Genomic DNA, 14374 nt, shown 5'->3' with positions numbered 1-14374 from the left:
AATGGTAGTGGATAAAAGACACCAATACAACAAGTTTACTTAGCATGGAAATAGCTTCCATACAAAGACACTTTATCATGTATGGACCATTGTGGGCTAATAGGAAGTACTCCCACAGGAGAATGTAGGCTTCTTCAAGTACCCCCCTTGACACATTGTCTGTCTGTCTCTCTAGCAACTCTTCTTTTAACAGGCTGCAAAGCAATAACAGGCAAGGCTGCCTCTGTGTTATCAGAAGGAGGGGGCGAACAAATGCACCTCGAGGTGGCCTCGAATGAACATGGAGAGTCAAAGAGGAAACGAGCAGAGAGTGAGCGAGTTCCCAAACCCATGAGACTCCACCATCTCCAGCTGAGCGGCCCCTATTGTTCGGGGCCTCCTTTTCACCAGCCAAAGGTGAAAAGGTAACTGACAGGGGGCTTTGTGCCTGGTCATGGGGACTCCCATTGCCCAAGAACGCCCAGATTCCCTTGGTCACACATTGTCAATGGGGTCCATGAGGAAATGGGAGAAGGGGGTTGGACGAGGATCCAGGGGAAAAGTCTTTTAGAATTAGACACATAACGAATAGTAGGGTGAATCACATGGAAACTGTCAAGAAATGTCGGGGTCAAATATGAAATGATTTAATGATTTAAAAGCAACTTGCTTCAATTGTCATTACCATAACACAAGAAAATATCTCATTCTCATTACCGTAAAGCAAACTGTATTAATTATGTATTTAAATTATAAAGTTGCATTTGAAAAGTACAATCAACCTATAAAACACTGTATTTTTTGTTGTAAGCAATTTTGAAAAAATAAATAATCTCAGTCATGACAATTTTGGGTGAAAATTTGCTTAACTGTCAGGAAAATATTGTTACAGTAAAACAAGTCTTAATGGTTCTGAAAAAGCTTTTTTTAAATATTATTATTACATTATTCCTTATTTTTATCTTCTGATTTTGGAGTGAAAAAGAACCCTTGTGCAAATTACTCAATAATATGAAACAAAACAAAGCATCAATGCAAAAATCTTTATAAAAAATACAACCAAAATAATACTTTTGCCTAACTAAGTCTTCTGGCATTATTTCCAAGTTTACCTCTTCAAGGAACAGCTGTCTTTCTCTTTCTTAGACCGCCTAATCGCCTCCATCCAATGCACCTCGAACAAAAGCTTAAACACGTCTGTAAAGATAAAGAGGAAGCAATGGACAAAATGCATTCAGACGGTTTAGCTTTGAGCTAAGCTCAATGTGACATGAATTTGTGGGCTTAATAAAGTTGCTTGACGTTTTCCTTTCCTGGTGTCGTTTCTTTTTCCTCTTGTTCTGTGAGATAAGCTCCGCTGTCACCTCAGGCTTTAACGTGGTCCAAGACAATTTTGTTGGAAGCGACGCGAAAATAGAAATAGAGATTGAAGTTTCAATTATGACCTGTCATTTATTGTAATGTTTTTTTTTTTTTGTAGTAATACAGAAAGTCTTAGACTTCATCACAGCATGTCATTTCATTTATTCCTCAAGGCATTTTTCTTTAGAAAATGTAGTTTATTTTATGATCCACTTTTGGATAGCGATGTTAAACCAATCTCCTCTTCGCAGTTGTTCTATATTTTACCAACCCCTGTTATTTCCACTGACTTGCTCAATGTTGCTAGAAACAAAACCAAAAACCACAGAGTGTCAGTCTGTGCTCAGAAACACATGTTACTCACAGTCGGTAACATCTCCAACATATTTGACAGATAGTCACGGGAATGTCTGAGTGGATGTTGTATAAGTAGCCTTCAATTATACGCGTTTGTAAGGAAGCGAAACCGTAAATCCGTTTGCTTGTGTGTTGGAGTGAACCACAAGGGCCGAGAATGGGTGTTAAAAAAAGAAAAAAACATGAAGAACGAGCGCAAGGATGCACATGCGAACATGGAGCCAAGTAATAATGACCCCTGGTGAGCTCTAGGCATCGGAAGGAAACACAGAGCGCCCTGTAATTAGGCATTTTATAATGTGCACCAAATTCTTTGATAATGCAACAAGGGGACGGTGGAGGGGGGCCATTTCAAAACCACAACAGTTGACTCTGGAGCCAGTTAGGCCAATTAAAGCAGGTTATGCACAGTCATTATGCTAGGTCGGACAGATCTCATAGGAAGTTTAGGCCTCATATAAAGAAAAAAAAAGTATCTTGGAGCCCGGGGGCCAAGCTGTATGGGCTTCGCCTGGCATCGTTTAGCAGTTCTCGCACTTCCACCAAGGATGAATGCCAGATTCGAAGTAATGAAATCTTTGCCCTTAATTTGCTTGTGAATAGCATTGGCGATACTCTGGTTTTTGCTTTGATAGCAGGGTCACTAACTTCTTTGAATGAAGTCTGAATGCCAAATCTGGAAAGATAATTAGGAAAGACAATCAACTGCAGAACGGATTTAATAACCTCATCAGCTTTGCAAAAATGTTTCATCATTTCAGTTGTAGAATAGACATAAGGTTGTTTCAGCACCGTGTGACATATTTTGTGAGAAAAACTACCTTGGGTAATACCTTTGTATATTAGTATTGCACATACTTAAAGCAAGCAACCATCTAGAAATCAGCCAAAACACCCTGGCAGCCAAATAAAAATTCCCTAGTAACCACCCAGAATGTCCAAGCAACACAATAAATCTCATAAACAGTACAAAAAAATGGTAAAATAAAACCACCCATTAAACCCTAGTAACGTCATATATCTGCATAGCAACCATCTTGCAATGTAGTGAAGCACTTGAAACACCTTTGTAACAGCATAGCAACACCCTAGCAACCACATAGCAACACACTCAGAACACTTAACCACCTAGAAATGCAGTGAATCCCATGTAGCACGTTTGTAACAGCATAGCACCAACCTAGCAACCACAAAGTAACAGTCGAAATACTCAGAATAATTAGGAACTGCATAGCAACCACAGAGCAACACATTCACACAACTCAGATTACTTAGGAACTGCATAGCAACCACCTAACAATGTAGTAAAGAACTTGAAACACCTTTGTAACAGCATAGCAACACTCTAGCAACCACATAGCAACTCATTCAAAACAGACAGAATACTAAGGAAGTGCATAGTAACCACCAGTGAAGCACTCTGAATACCTTTGTAACAGCATAACAACACCCTAGCAACCACATAGCAACACCTAGAACACGTAGGAAGTGCATAGCAACCACCAGTGAAGCACTCGGAACACATTTGTAAAAGTATAGCAACCACATAGCAACACACTCAGAACACTTAGGAAGTGCATAGCAACCATCTAACAATGCAGTGAAGAGCTTGAAACACCTTTGTAACAGCATAGCAACACCTTCGAAACACTCAGAATACTTAGGAACGGATTAGCAACCACCTAGCAATGCAGTAAGGCACTCAGATCACCTAGGAAGTGCATAGCAACCACCCAGCAAAGAAGTAAAGCGCACATTCAACCACGTATATGACATGCTGTTGCTAGGATACTTTAGCACTTGGAACACCTTTGTAACAACACAGCAACACCCTAGCAACCACATAGCAACACACTCAAAACACTCAGAATACTTAAGAACTGAACTATAAATACCTACTTAAAATAGCAACAGCCTGTCATATAGTCAAAGGAGCCTCCCAAGAAATGATGTGACTCTTTCAGTTGAAGTCTATTGGACTTTATCATTCATTACTGTAGAACAAGGTTATGTGCTGAGATTTAACATTTATGGGGTTTGAAGCCTAATATATTCTGCTCTGTGAAAAGCACTAGATATGCAAGAAAATATGGAATACAAACACATTTTGCTGATCCTTTCATAAACATAGTTGAGACATCAAGTGACTCTCGTTGTAAAATTATTAAAAACAATGGACTTCTGTCTCAGATAAGATGAAATCACCAGCATACTGCAAACAATATCAAGACTTATTGCAGCGCATTTGCTTTTAGCCACGGAAAGAAAAAGGTTGCATAAACAATGGTTTTGCGTAAATCATTTTTATAGTTAATAGGTACCTCTTCTTCCTTTTTATTGCCTCTATCTCTTGCACTTCTCAAAACGGCCATGCTCACACACAAATCAAACCCTTCATTTTTTAATTTTTTTGGTAAATTCTGCATCCTTTGAACCCTTGATAAATCCCTTGGATCCTTGGACAGTTCGTGTCCCCTTTAGACCCCCAAACACACAACACACTTTTGCTCAAACACAGTGGAGTGTTTAGGGCTCAGATGAAAACCATTACACAAATTTTGCAGTTCCTGTTTTTATATCCTTTTCTCCGGCAGTCGTCTGGGACAAAGAAATGGATACTTGGCAAGCTCTTCTTCCTCCAGAAAAAGAAATGAATAACAATCCCGTCTCCTCAAACTGTGCTTCCGCAAAGAGCTCTTTTCCAGATGGAACTCTTGACATGCAACACACACACACACACACACACACACACACACACACACACACACACACACACACACACACACACACACACACACACACACACATACCTACTTAACCACAATGTGAGGACGTATGACTGGGAACCCTACCTTTAGGGACACCCCTTTCTGAAGGGTCTAGAGACAAAAGAAAGACATGACTGCACTTCTGGAGAAGCTGTCATCACACTTATCACTTGATTTTATTAATAAAAGTCTTCCTTAAAGACCTGACATTTTGCCTTCACTTTAGGGACAGTATTTTTTATGTCCATTTTGGGGACATTAAACACAAACTCTGATCAAGTCATACTTTGAGGACCATGGTGATACACAGACTCTGGTTAAGTCATACTTTGAGGACCATGGTGATACACAGATTCTGGTAAAGGTATAATATCAGGACTTTGTTGAGATGGTATATATTTAGTGAGTAAACAGTTTTTTATTTTTATTTTTATTTCGTCAAGATCACAGAAAATGGGTAGCCAACATTTTTGTCTGATTTGTAGCTTGAGATGAAGTGTCCTTCACTGCTCAGTTGGGGAATGACAATTAACATTCAGAAATATTATTCATTTGACTGTATTTGATTGATTGACTATCAGAGAGAACCAAAGATGGAACTGAAGACAATAGTGTCATTATTCAGCTCAATTCTATTTCAACTGTAAAACAGCTCTACAGAAGTCATTTAATAATTGCTGAAATTTTACAAGTTATGTGCCTGAAGTAGAGGTCAGCACAGGCTTTAAACTTAAGCCCAAACCCGGCCCGTACCCGAAATCATTTAACCTGACCCGAACATTACGGTTATATTTTAAGCCTGAGCCCGACCCAAACCCGAGGTCCGTTTCTCAGTAAATTGCTTTTTTTGTGTGCAATATGCTGTATTTTATGATTGCTTGCCACGATAATTAAAAAAATAAGCTACATGTACAAACACCGTTTCACCAAGGCACATCGGCCCCTCATCAGTCAGCACACAAGAAAAAAAAGAGAAAAAGCACAGAACTTACTAATTACGAAACTTTGATGAGGTTGAAAAGGTGAAACAGTCATAAATTCCCCTGGAACCCAAACATTAAACTTCATAAAGTTTGCGCAGTTGCACAACTATTTACACAAATATAGCCTATCCTTCTCAGTCCGAGTTATGAATGAAGGGAACAGCATCGCGAGCTGATGTTTCAGCGCATCCTCTGACTGCGTGTTGTGACTGAAATTGTGTGTGCGGGAGCACATGCACAAAAAAGTTTTGTAAAATGATATATGATAAAATAAAAATGATTCATATATCATTTTACAAAACTGTTTTGTTTGTTATTTCGATCACATCACAATCAGAGGAGGACGGCTGAAACTGCACACATCTACTTTCTCTCTCGCGTGATCGTATAATTACGATCACAACACAGCAAGCAGCCGAGCACACGGCACGCAAACTAATATATATATATAGCCTAAATAGTTTTTCTAAGACCACGGCCTGCATCCCTCTAGTTAATTTAGCATCGACTGCAAAATAATCATTATCACAAAAACATCTTGAGTCTTTGGCTACTCACTGGGGCTTTAACACATTAGTCATGTTCTTCTGTAAAGTGTAGTAATTGTCCAAAAAACAAACAAAAAAAACACACACTTCAATTAAATGACTCTTTGGGGACTTGATAGACACACACACACTCCGATTAAATGACTCTTTGGGGACTTGAGAGACACACACACTCCGATTAAATGACTCTTTGGGGACTTGAGAGACACACACACTCCGATTAAATGACTCTTTGGGGACTTGAGAGACACACACACACTCCGATTAAATGACTCTTTGGGGACTTGAGAGACACACACACTCCGATTAAATGACTCTTTGGGGACTTGAGAGACACACACACACTCCGATTAAATGACTCTTTGGGGACTTGAGATACACACACACACTCCGATTAAATGACTCTTTGGGGACTTGAGAGACACACACACACAGTCCGATTAAATGACTCTTTGGGGACTTGAGAGACACACACACACACTCCGATTAAATGATTCTTTGGGGACTTGAGAGACACACACACTCCGATTAAATGACTCTTTGGGGACTTGAGAGACACACACACTCCGATTAAATGACTCTTTGGGGACTTGAGAGACACACACACTCCGATTAAATGACTCTTTGGGGACTTGAGAGACACACACTCCAAGTAAATGACTCTTTGGGGACTTGAGAGACACACACACTCCGATTAAATGACTCTTTGGGGACTCGAGTGACACACACTCCAATTAAATGACTCTTTAATATTAACAGTCTTGAACACATTGTGTTGAAAGTACACATTGCAGTTAATGACAGAAATTCAAAAACATAAAAAATAAAAAAAAGAACAATGAAAAATCAATTAACTTGGAGGTGGGAATGATTCTCAGTGCACAACCATCCTCGATATTTCCTCCATCCACCCATCAAAATCTCTACCTCCTCCTTTACCTTCACTCCTCCCTCTTTACCTTCACTCCTCCCTCTTTTCAACCTCTTTACCTTCACTCCTCCCTCTTTTCCATCCTCTTTACCTTCACTCCTCCCCATTTTCTCCCTCTTTACCTTCACTCCTCCCTCTTTTCCATCCTCTTTACCTTCACTCCTCCCCCATTTTCTCCCTCTTTACCTTCACTCCTCCCTCTTTTCCATCCTCTTTACCTTCACTCCTCCCTCTTTTCTCCCTCTTTACCTTCACTCCTCCCTCTTTTCCATCCTCTTTACCTTCACTCCTCCCCCATTTTCTCCCTCTTTACCTTCAATCCTCCCTCTTTTCCATCCTCTTTACCTTTACTCCTCCCTCTTTTCAACCTGTTTACCTTCACTCCTCCCTCTTTTCAACCTGTTTACCTTCACTCCTCCCTCTTTTCCATCCTCTTTACCTTCACTCCTCCCCATTTTCTCCCTCTTTACCTTCACTCCTCCCTCTTTCATCCTTTACATTAGCTGTGTTGGACATGGGCTGTGGCTGGATGTAACCGATCGGTGAGAGTTGCCGTGTGGAGGCGGGAGGAGCTGAAAACTGAGACGTGAGTTTGACTCTTTCTGCTTCCCGTAGTGACGCTTGCGCTGTGTTTGCATACTTTACCACAGCTGAAGTGGAATAAATGCATTATTTGCCAAATACACCGATATTTCAGAGACATTTTGATTCAATACATGTACTGCTTAATACAGCGTCTGTTTGTATAAGAATATAGTTCAACATAAGCCTAAATCCCAATGAAGTGGGGTCTACATTGTATCAGTTTTATTTTGATAACCATGACAATATAACATTGCGACTACATGAAAAGAGCTTTCACTGTTATAAAAAACAGATTTGTGCGGTGGATTCGGCAAATCGTGGATCAGTTGTGTCGTCATCAGAGCTCGTGAGTCGCTCTGGAGAAACTGCTCTGGCTGAGTCCTGCTCTCGAATCGCTCTCGCCGTACTCTGAGACCATACGTCACAGTCACGGGGCGTCGCTGTCTGAAGCCGTACACAAGCTCTAACCGTCATGCACTGCTCAAGTCAGCCGTCTGTGCAGCGCTGTCCAACAAGTTCAACAAGCATAAAGCTCTCCTCCCTCTTTACATCATCTTTATATTCTCCTCCCTCTTTACATCCCCTTTACATTCTCCTCCCTCTTTACATCCCCCTCCCTCTTTACATCCCCTTTACATTCTCTCCTCCCTCTTCACATCCCCTTTACATTCTCTCCTCCCTCTTTACATCCCCTTTACATTCTCTCCTCCCTCTTCACATCCCCTTTACATTCTCTCCTCCCTCTTTACATTCTTTCCCCCCTCTTTACATTCTCTCCTCCCTCTTTACATTCTTTCCCCCCTCTTTACATTCTCTCCTCCCTCTTTACATCCTCTTTACATTCTCTCCTCCCTCTTTAAATTCTCTCCTCCCTCTTTACATCCTCTTTATATTATCTCCTCCCTCTTTACATTCTCTCCTCCCTCTTTACATTCTCTTCTCCCTCTTTACATTCTCTCCTCCCTCTTTACATTCTCTCCTCCCTCTTTACATTCTCTCCTCCCTCTTTACATTCTCTCCTCCCTCTTTACATCCTCTTTACATTCTCTCCTCCCTCTTTACATCCTCTTTACATTCTCTCCTCCCTCTTTACATCCTCTTTACATTCTCTCCTCTTTACATTCACTCCTTCTCTTTACATCCCCTTTACTTTACAGATGTAAAGAGGGAGGAGAATGTAAAGGGGATGTAAAGAGGGAGGAGAATATAAAGATGATGTAAAGAGGGAGGAGAGCTTTATGCTTGTTGAACTTGTTGGACAGCGCTGCACAGACGGCTGACTTGAGCAGTGCATGACGGTTAGAGCTTGTGTACGGCTTCAGACAGCGACGCCCCGTGACTGTGACGTATGGTCTCAGAGTACGGCGAGAGCGATTCGAGAGCAGGACTCAGCCAGAGCAGTTTCTCCAGAGCGACTCACGAGCTCTGATGACGACACAACTGATCCACGATTTGCCGAATCCACCGCACAAATCTGTTTTTTATAACAGTGAAAGCTCTTTTCATGTAGTCGCGATGTTATATTGTCATGGTTATCAAAATAAAACTGATACAATGTAGACCCCACTTCATTGGATTTAGGCTTATGTTGAACTATATTCTTGTACAAACAGACGCTGTATTAAGCAGTACATGTATTGAATCAAAATGTCTCTGAAATATCGGTGTATTTGGCAAATAATGCATTTATTCCACTTCAGCTGTGGTAAAGTATGCAAACACAGCGCAAGCGTCACTACGGTAAGCAGAAAGTGTCAAACTCACGTCTCAGTTTTCAGCTCCTCCCGCAACTCTCACCGATCGGTTACATCCAGCCACAGCCCATGTCCAACACAGCTAATCACTCTTCACTTTATCATCTTTACATTCTCTCCTCCCTCTATAACAGAAATATCAAAAAGTTTAACATGACATTCCATCCAACTTCATTGCAACTGAACAAAGAAAACTGAATAAATGAAATTAGACTATATTACTATCCTCTACTTCTTCATTAGCTTTCTTATACTCTAACTTTTCACTTTATATTCTGTTTCATTCCATCCTCAGAATATTTCTACACCTTTATCCTCATTTCTTTTAATTAAGCTCAATTTCTTACAAAAAGAGCATAATATGCAAAGTGTTGAAGTGTTGATGGCTCCCTACAAACCACCCTTTCTTTTAAGAGTCGTGATCCTGTTCCGCACATAATTTTTCACACCAGTCCATGTTCGCTGCTTCAAAGCTTCTGGCTCTGCGTGAATGCATCTTTCACAGTCTTGCTTACCAGGAACTTTGCATGTCTTGATGAACTTCATCATGTGTCTCTCTACTGCTTTTACCTCACTGTCCTCCCATTTCTTTTTTGGAGCGTGTGAAGAACCTATGAAATAGTTAAAAAGTAAATTCTCATTACAACTAAATCGGTGAGTAAAGACCAAATCAAGATTGTGTCCTCATGTGTTGATTATTTGAATTTGGCTGGATATTGCTGCTTGGAGCTAATTCATGTTTATTTGATTATTGTTGTTTGTGCAGTTTAGAGATTTTTCTTACATTGATCCACCTGTGAAACAGATTGATCAGATTGAACAGGTTGAACAGGTTGATCAGATTGAACAGGTTGAACAGGTCGATCAGTCTCTGCTGGTGCTGTTGTCTGAGATAGGTCACTGTAGTCCTCCTCATCACTTGACATGGAATCACCTTGGGCCTCAAGTTGCTCTAAATAATTAAATGACAATAAAATTAACACTATATTGCTTATACTTAGTATCTGTGACATGATGTGTTTTGCAAATAAGTACAGCACAGATACACACAGACTAAATATACTCATACCATTTGGGTCAATTTCAATGTCATCAAGTTTCTTTCCTTTGTAGTCAGACAGTGTTCCTTTCTCCATGGCCATTAGGACTTTACTCATTTTTGCCAGCTGCAGTGTTCCCTCTGGTAACCGGTAATACTGTCTGTGGATTCTGATATCGTGACCAAGGAAATCAGCCAGTTGGTCTGCTTCATTCTCATCAAGGTTAAGAATTTTAGACATGGTTGCTATGTGTTTCCTGAGCCTAGTTGATGACAGTGCTTCAGGGTTCTTTATGCCACATTCGCAGGCAGCTTTGTTGATGCACTCTCCACCTCTGTAGGCTGACATTGCTCCACATCTGGCAAACATAAAGGGATTCTCTGCTGGAACACCACAAAGCTCCCGAGTTTCAACGAGCAGCTCCATGGCAGAAACCATGGAAGGCTTGAGGAGCACAGGAACCTTTCTGCCTCGTTTACCCCGGATCTCAACTCTTGTGAAGTGCAGACACAGCTTCCTCTCAAACTCAGACAGACAGATGGCAATGTCTTTGTGTAGCTCAGAAGAATCCCTACTTTTAAAAGCTGACAAAAGCATCCGGGATACCTCACCTTCTCTCCTTCGGTTGAACAGGATGACCTGGGACAGTGTGACCTTGGCTAGAGCAGAGTAGCTGTCAGCAGAAGGGCAAGTTCTGAGCTTACTTAGGAGCCCATCGTGTTTCTTTTCAAGATGTGTGTGCAGGACTTTGACATCCTGAGTGAAAGGAATGATCTGTGGTGTGTTCCACTTGGCTTCTTTCAATGTAGTTATAGCACCAGCAGAAATGTACTCATTCCACCTTGCCTGGTGTATTTTCCTGAAGTCTCGGGCGCATTCAGCACGATCATGATCTCCATACATCATGGCATTGCTCTCAACAATGCTACAGACCTTGTTTAAAGAATGCCCAAGTTTGAGAGCTAAAGAAGGAATGCGGTAGGAGTTTTTCTCTTCATTGTAGCCACATAAAACTTTAACAGCTGCTATGACATGTTTGAAGTTTGCTGGTATGAAGAAGTCTACCATTGTTCTCAGTGGGGTAATCTTCCTTGCTTCAAGAAGAAGTCTGCCTACTTCTCTCATCTTCTGTCTGATGTAGTCATGTTTGGTCACATCAGACCCCATCCTGTTGAACATGTGCTCCCCCAGCTGCATGATGCATCTGTCAGTATGAACTACACGCGAAACTTCATCATAGTTCATAAAGGACAGTATTTTCTTGAAACCTTTGCTCACTTCTAAGCCAACTGGTGTGTTTAAAGCACACAGAGATCGAACTCTTTTCCTGCCCTGGGCATCATCCTCTTTAGGTTTCAGGGGACAGTTTTTGATATGCTTCCAAAGGCTATGCTTGTTGTAAAGCCCTTGGCAGTAAATGCAGTGAATAAATTCTTTGGCTCTTTGTCTATTTTTTGGACGGTAGCAGGCAATCATCTCCCCATGTCCTTGTCTCACCACATCTGTGTTGTGGGCAAAGTTGCCCCTTTTTCTAAGGAGGTTTAACTGGACTTGTCTTTCTTTGGAATGTTTTGGAAATGCTATTGCCTTTACAACCCCCACTTCGTTGCGATGGACAAATTCAAGGTGTCTTGCCATTTTTGAATATGGCTTAGAGCAATAAAGGCAATACTGCTTCTTGTTGTACGCCTTGCGTTCCTGCTTTGGTGATGGCATTGACTGAATAAAAGTCTTTTCACCAGACAAGGTGTTTGTCTCTTTAGATTGGCATTTCATCTTTTTTGGTGATGGTGCGGTCATAAATTGATCAGATGAACTACCTGCCTCGTTGGGAGATGTTGGATGTATCAAAGCACTTTTGACCATGTCATGTCCAGAAGAACTACCATCCGATTCATCGGAGCTGATTTTTGGTATGTAGTCAACATCGCTGTAGTCTGTGACATCGCTGTAGTCTGTGTCACAGACGGAACTTCCGGAATACTGAATGAGAGAATTTAACACTTACTCAAGGCAGTGGTTGCTGTAACATTACATTTCATCATATTGCGGATACTATTATGCAAGCCAATTCATAATTATGCAAAAAAAATTGCATATAAAGTATCACATGGCAAGTCACATACCTGTCTTTTTCTTGATGGCCTTAAAGAGGATATCTGGAAGAGGATGAATACAAACCAATATAAATGATATATAATTTCATATAATCTATTGTTAGTTCTACCAGTGCAATACACCCCGACCATCCCAATAATTCAGCAAATGAATCTACCCACCTCCCATGAATGTGTCTCAGACACCTGTGATGAGTGAACCACTGGTGTTGACACAGCACAAGGTGAAGATAAGGGTGGAGCAGGCGAGGATGAGGATGATGAATGCTGCGCATAAGGCGATGAGGGCTGCACAGGCGAGGATGATGAAGGCTGCCCAGGCGAGGATGATGAAGGCTGCACAGGCGAGGCTGATGAAGGCTGCACAGGCGAGGCTGATGAAGGCTGCACAGGCGAGGCTGATGAAGGCTGCACAGGCGAGGCTGATGAAGGCTGCACAGGCCAGGCTGATGAAGGCTGCCCAGGCCAGGCTGATGAAGGCTGCACAGGCGAGGCTGATGAAGGCTGCACAGGCGAGGCTGATGAAGGCTGCACAGGCGAGGCTGATGAAGGCTGCACAGGCGAGGCTGATGAAGGCTGCACAGGCCAGGCTGATGAAGGCTGCCCAGGCCAGGCTGATGAAGGCTGCACAGGCGAGGCTGATGAAGGCTGCCCAGGCGAGGCTGATGAAGGCTGCCCAGGCGAGGCTGATGAAGGCTGCCCAGGCGAGGCTGATGAAGGCTGCACAGACGAGGCTGATGAAGGCTGCACAGGCGAGGATGATGAAGGCTGCCCAGGCGAGGCTGATGAAGGCTGCACAGGCGAGGCTGATGAAGGCTGCACAGGCGAGGCTGATGAAGGCTGCCCAGGCGAGGCTGATGAAGGCTGCACAGACGAGGCTGATGAAGGCTGCACAGGCGAGGATGATGAAGGCTGCCCAGGCGAGGATGATGAAGGCTGCCCAGGCGAGGCTGATGAAGGCTGCCCAGGCGAGGCTGATGAAGGCTGCCCAGGCGAGGCTGATGAAGGCTGCACAGGCGAGGATGATGAAGGCTGCCCAGGCGAGGCTGATGAAGGCTGCCCAGGCGAGGCTGATGAAGGCTGCCCAGGCGAGGCTGATGAAGGCTGCCCAGGCGAGGCTGATGAAGGCTGCCCAGGCGAGGATGATGAAGGCTGCCCAGGCGAGGCTGATGAAGGCTGCCCAGGCGAGGCTGATGAAGGCTGCCCAGGCGAGGATGATGAAGGCTGCCCAGGCGAGGCTGATGAAGGCTGCACAGGCGAGGATGATGAAGGCTGCCCAGGCGAGGCTGATGAAGGCTGCACAGGCGAGGATGATGAAGGCTGCCCAGGCGAGGCTGATGAAGGCTGCCCAGGCGAGGATGATGAAGGCTGCACAGGCGAGGATGATGAAGGCTGCACAGGCGAGGATGAAGGCTGCACAGGCGAGGATGATGAAGGTGACGTGGGAGGTGTTGATGTTGATGAGGACAGGGCAGGAGGGCATGAGGTTGATGAGGCCATTATAGAGGTGGACACAGCACAGGGTGCTGATGAAGAGGGTGCACCAGATATGGATGCGACTGAGGATGACTGTAACAGTCTTGATTGAAACCGCTTCTGCAGATATATAAAGAGATATTTAGCTTAAACAAGAATAAAATGACATTAAAAATATTGAAAACTGTGGCACCCATATAAAACAAAACAAACACACTGTAGGGGTAAACAAAAAATAAAGAAACGTGTTTTGCACACTTCAAAGCAAAGATCATTAATAAAATAAAAAACAACAAAATTGTGACAATAGTCAAATTAATAGTTACACTGGTTCAGACATTAAAACTCTGAACCAATAACTACTTAAATGATTAGTTCACTTCAGAATTAAAATTTCCTGATAATTTACTCGCCATCATCACACCATCTAAGATGTTCATGTCTTTCTTTCTTCAGTGTAAAAGAAATGAAGGT

Source organism: Rhinichthys klamathensis, unplaced genomic scaffold, assembly GCF_029890125.1.
Source record: "Rhinichthys klamathensis goyatoka isolate OS25496 unplaced genomic scaffold, OSU_Roscu_1.1 h1tg000157l_1, whole genome shotgun sequence".
Classification (NCBI taxonomy): Eukaryota; Metazoa; Chordata; class Actinopteri; order Cypriniformes; family Leuciscidae; genus Rhinichthys; species Rhinichthys klamathensis.
The sequence above is the reverse complement of the archived record's forward strand: the minus strand, read 5'-3'. Positions refer to the sequence as shown.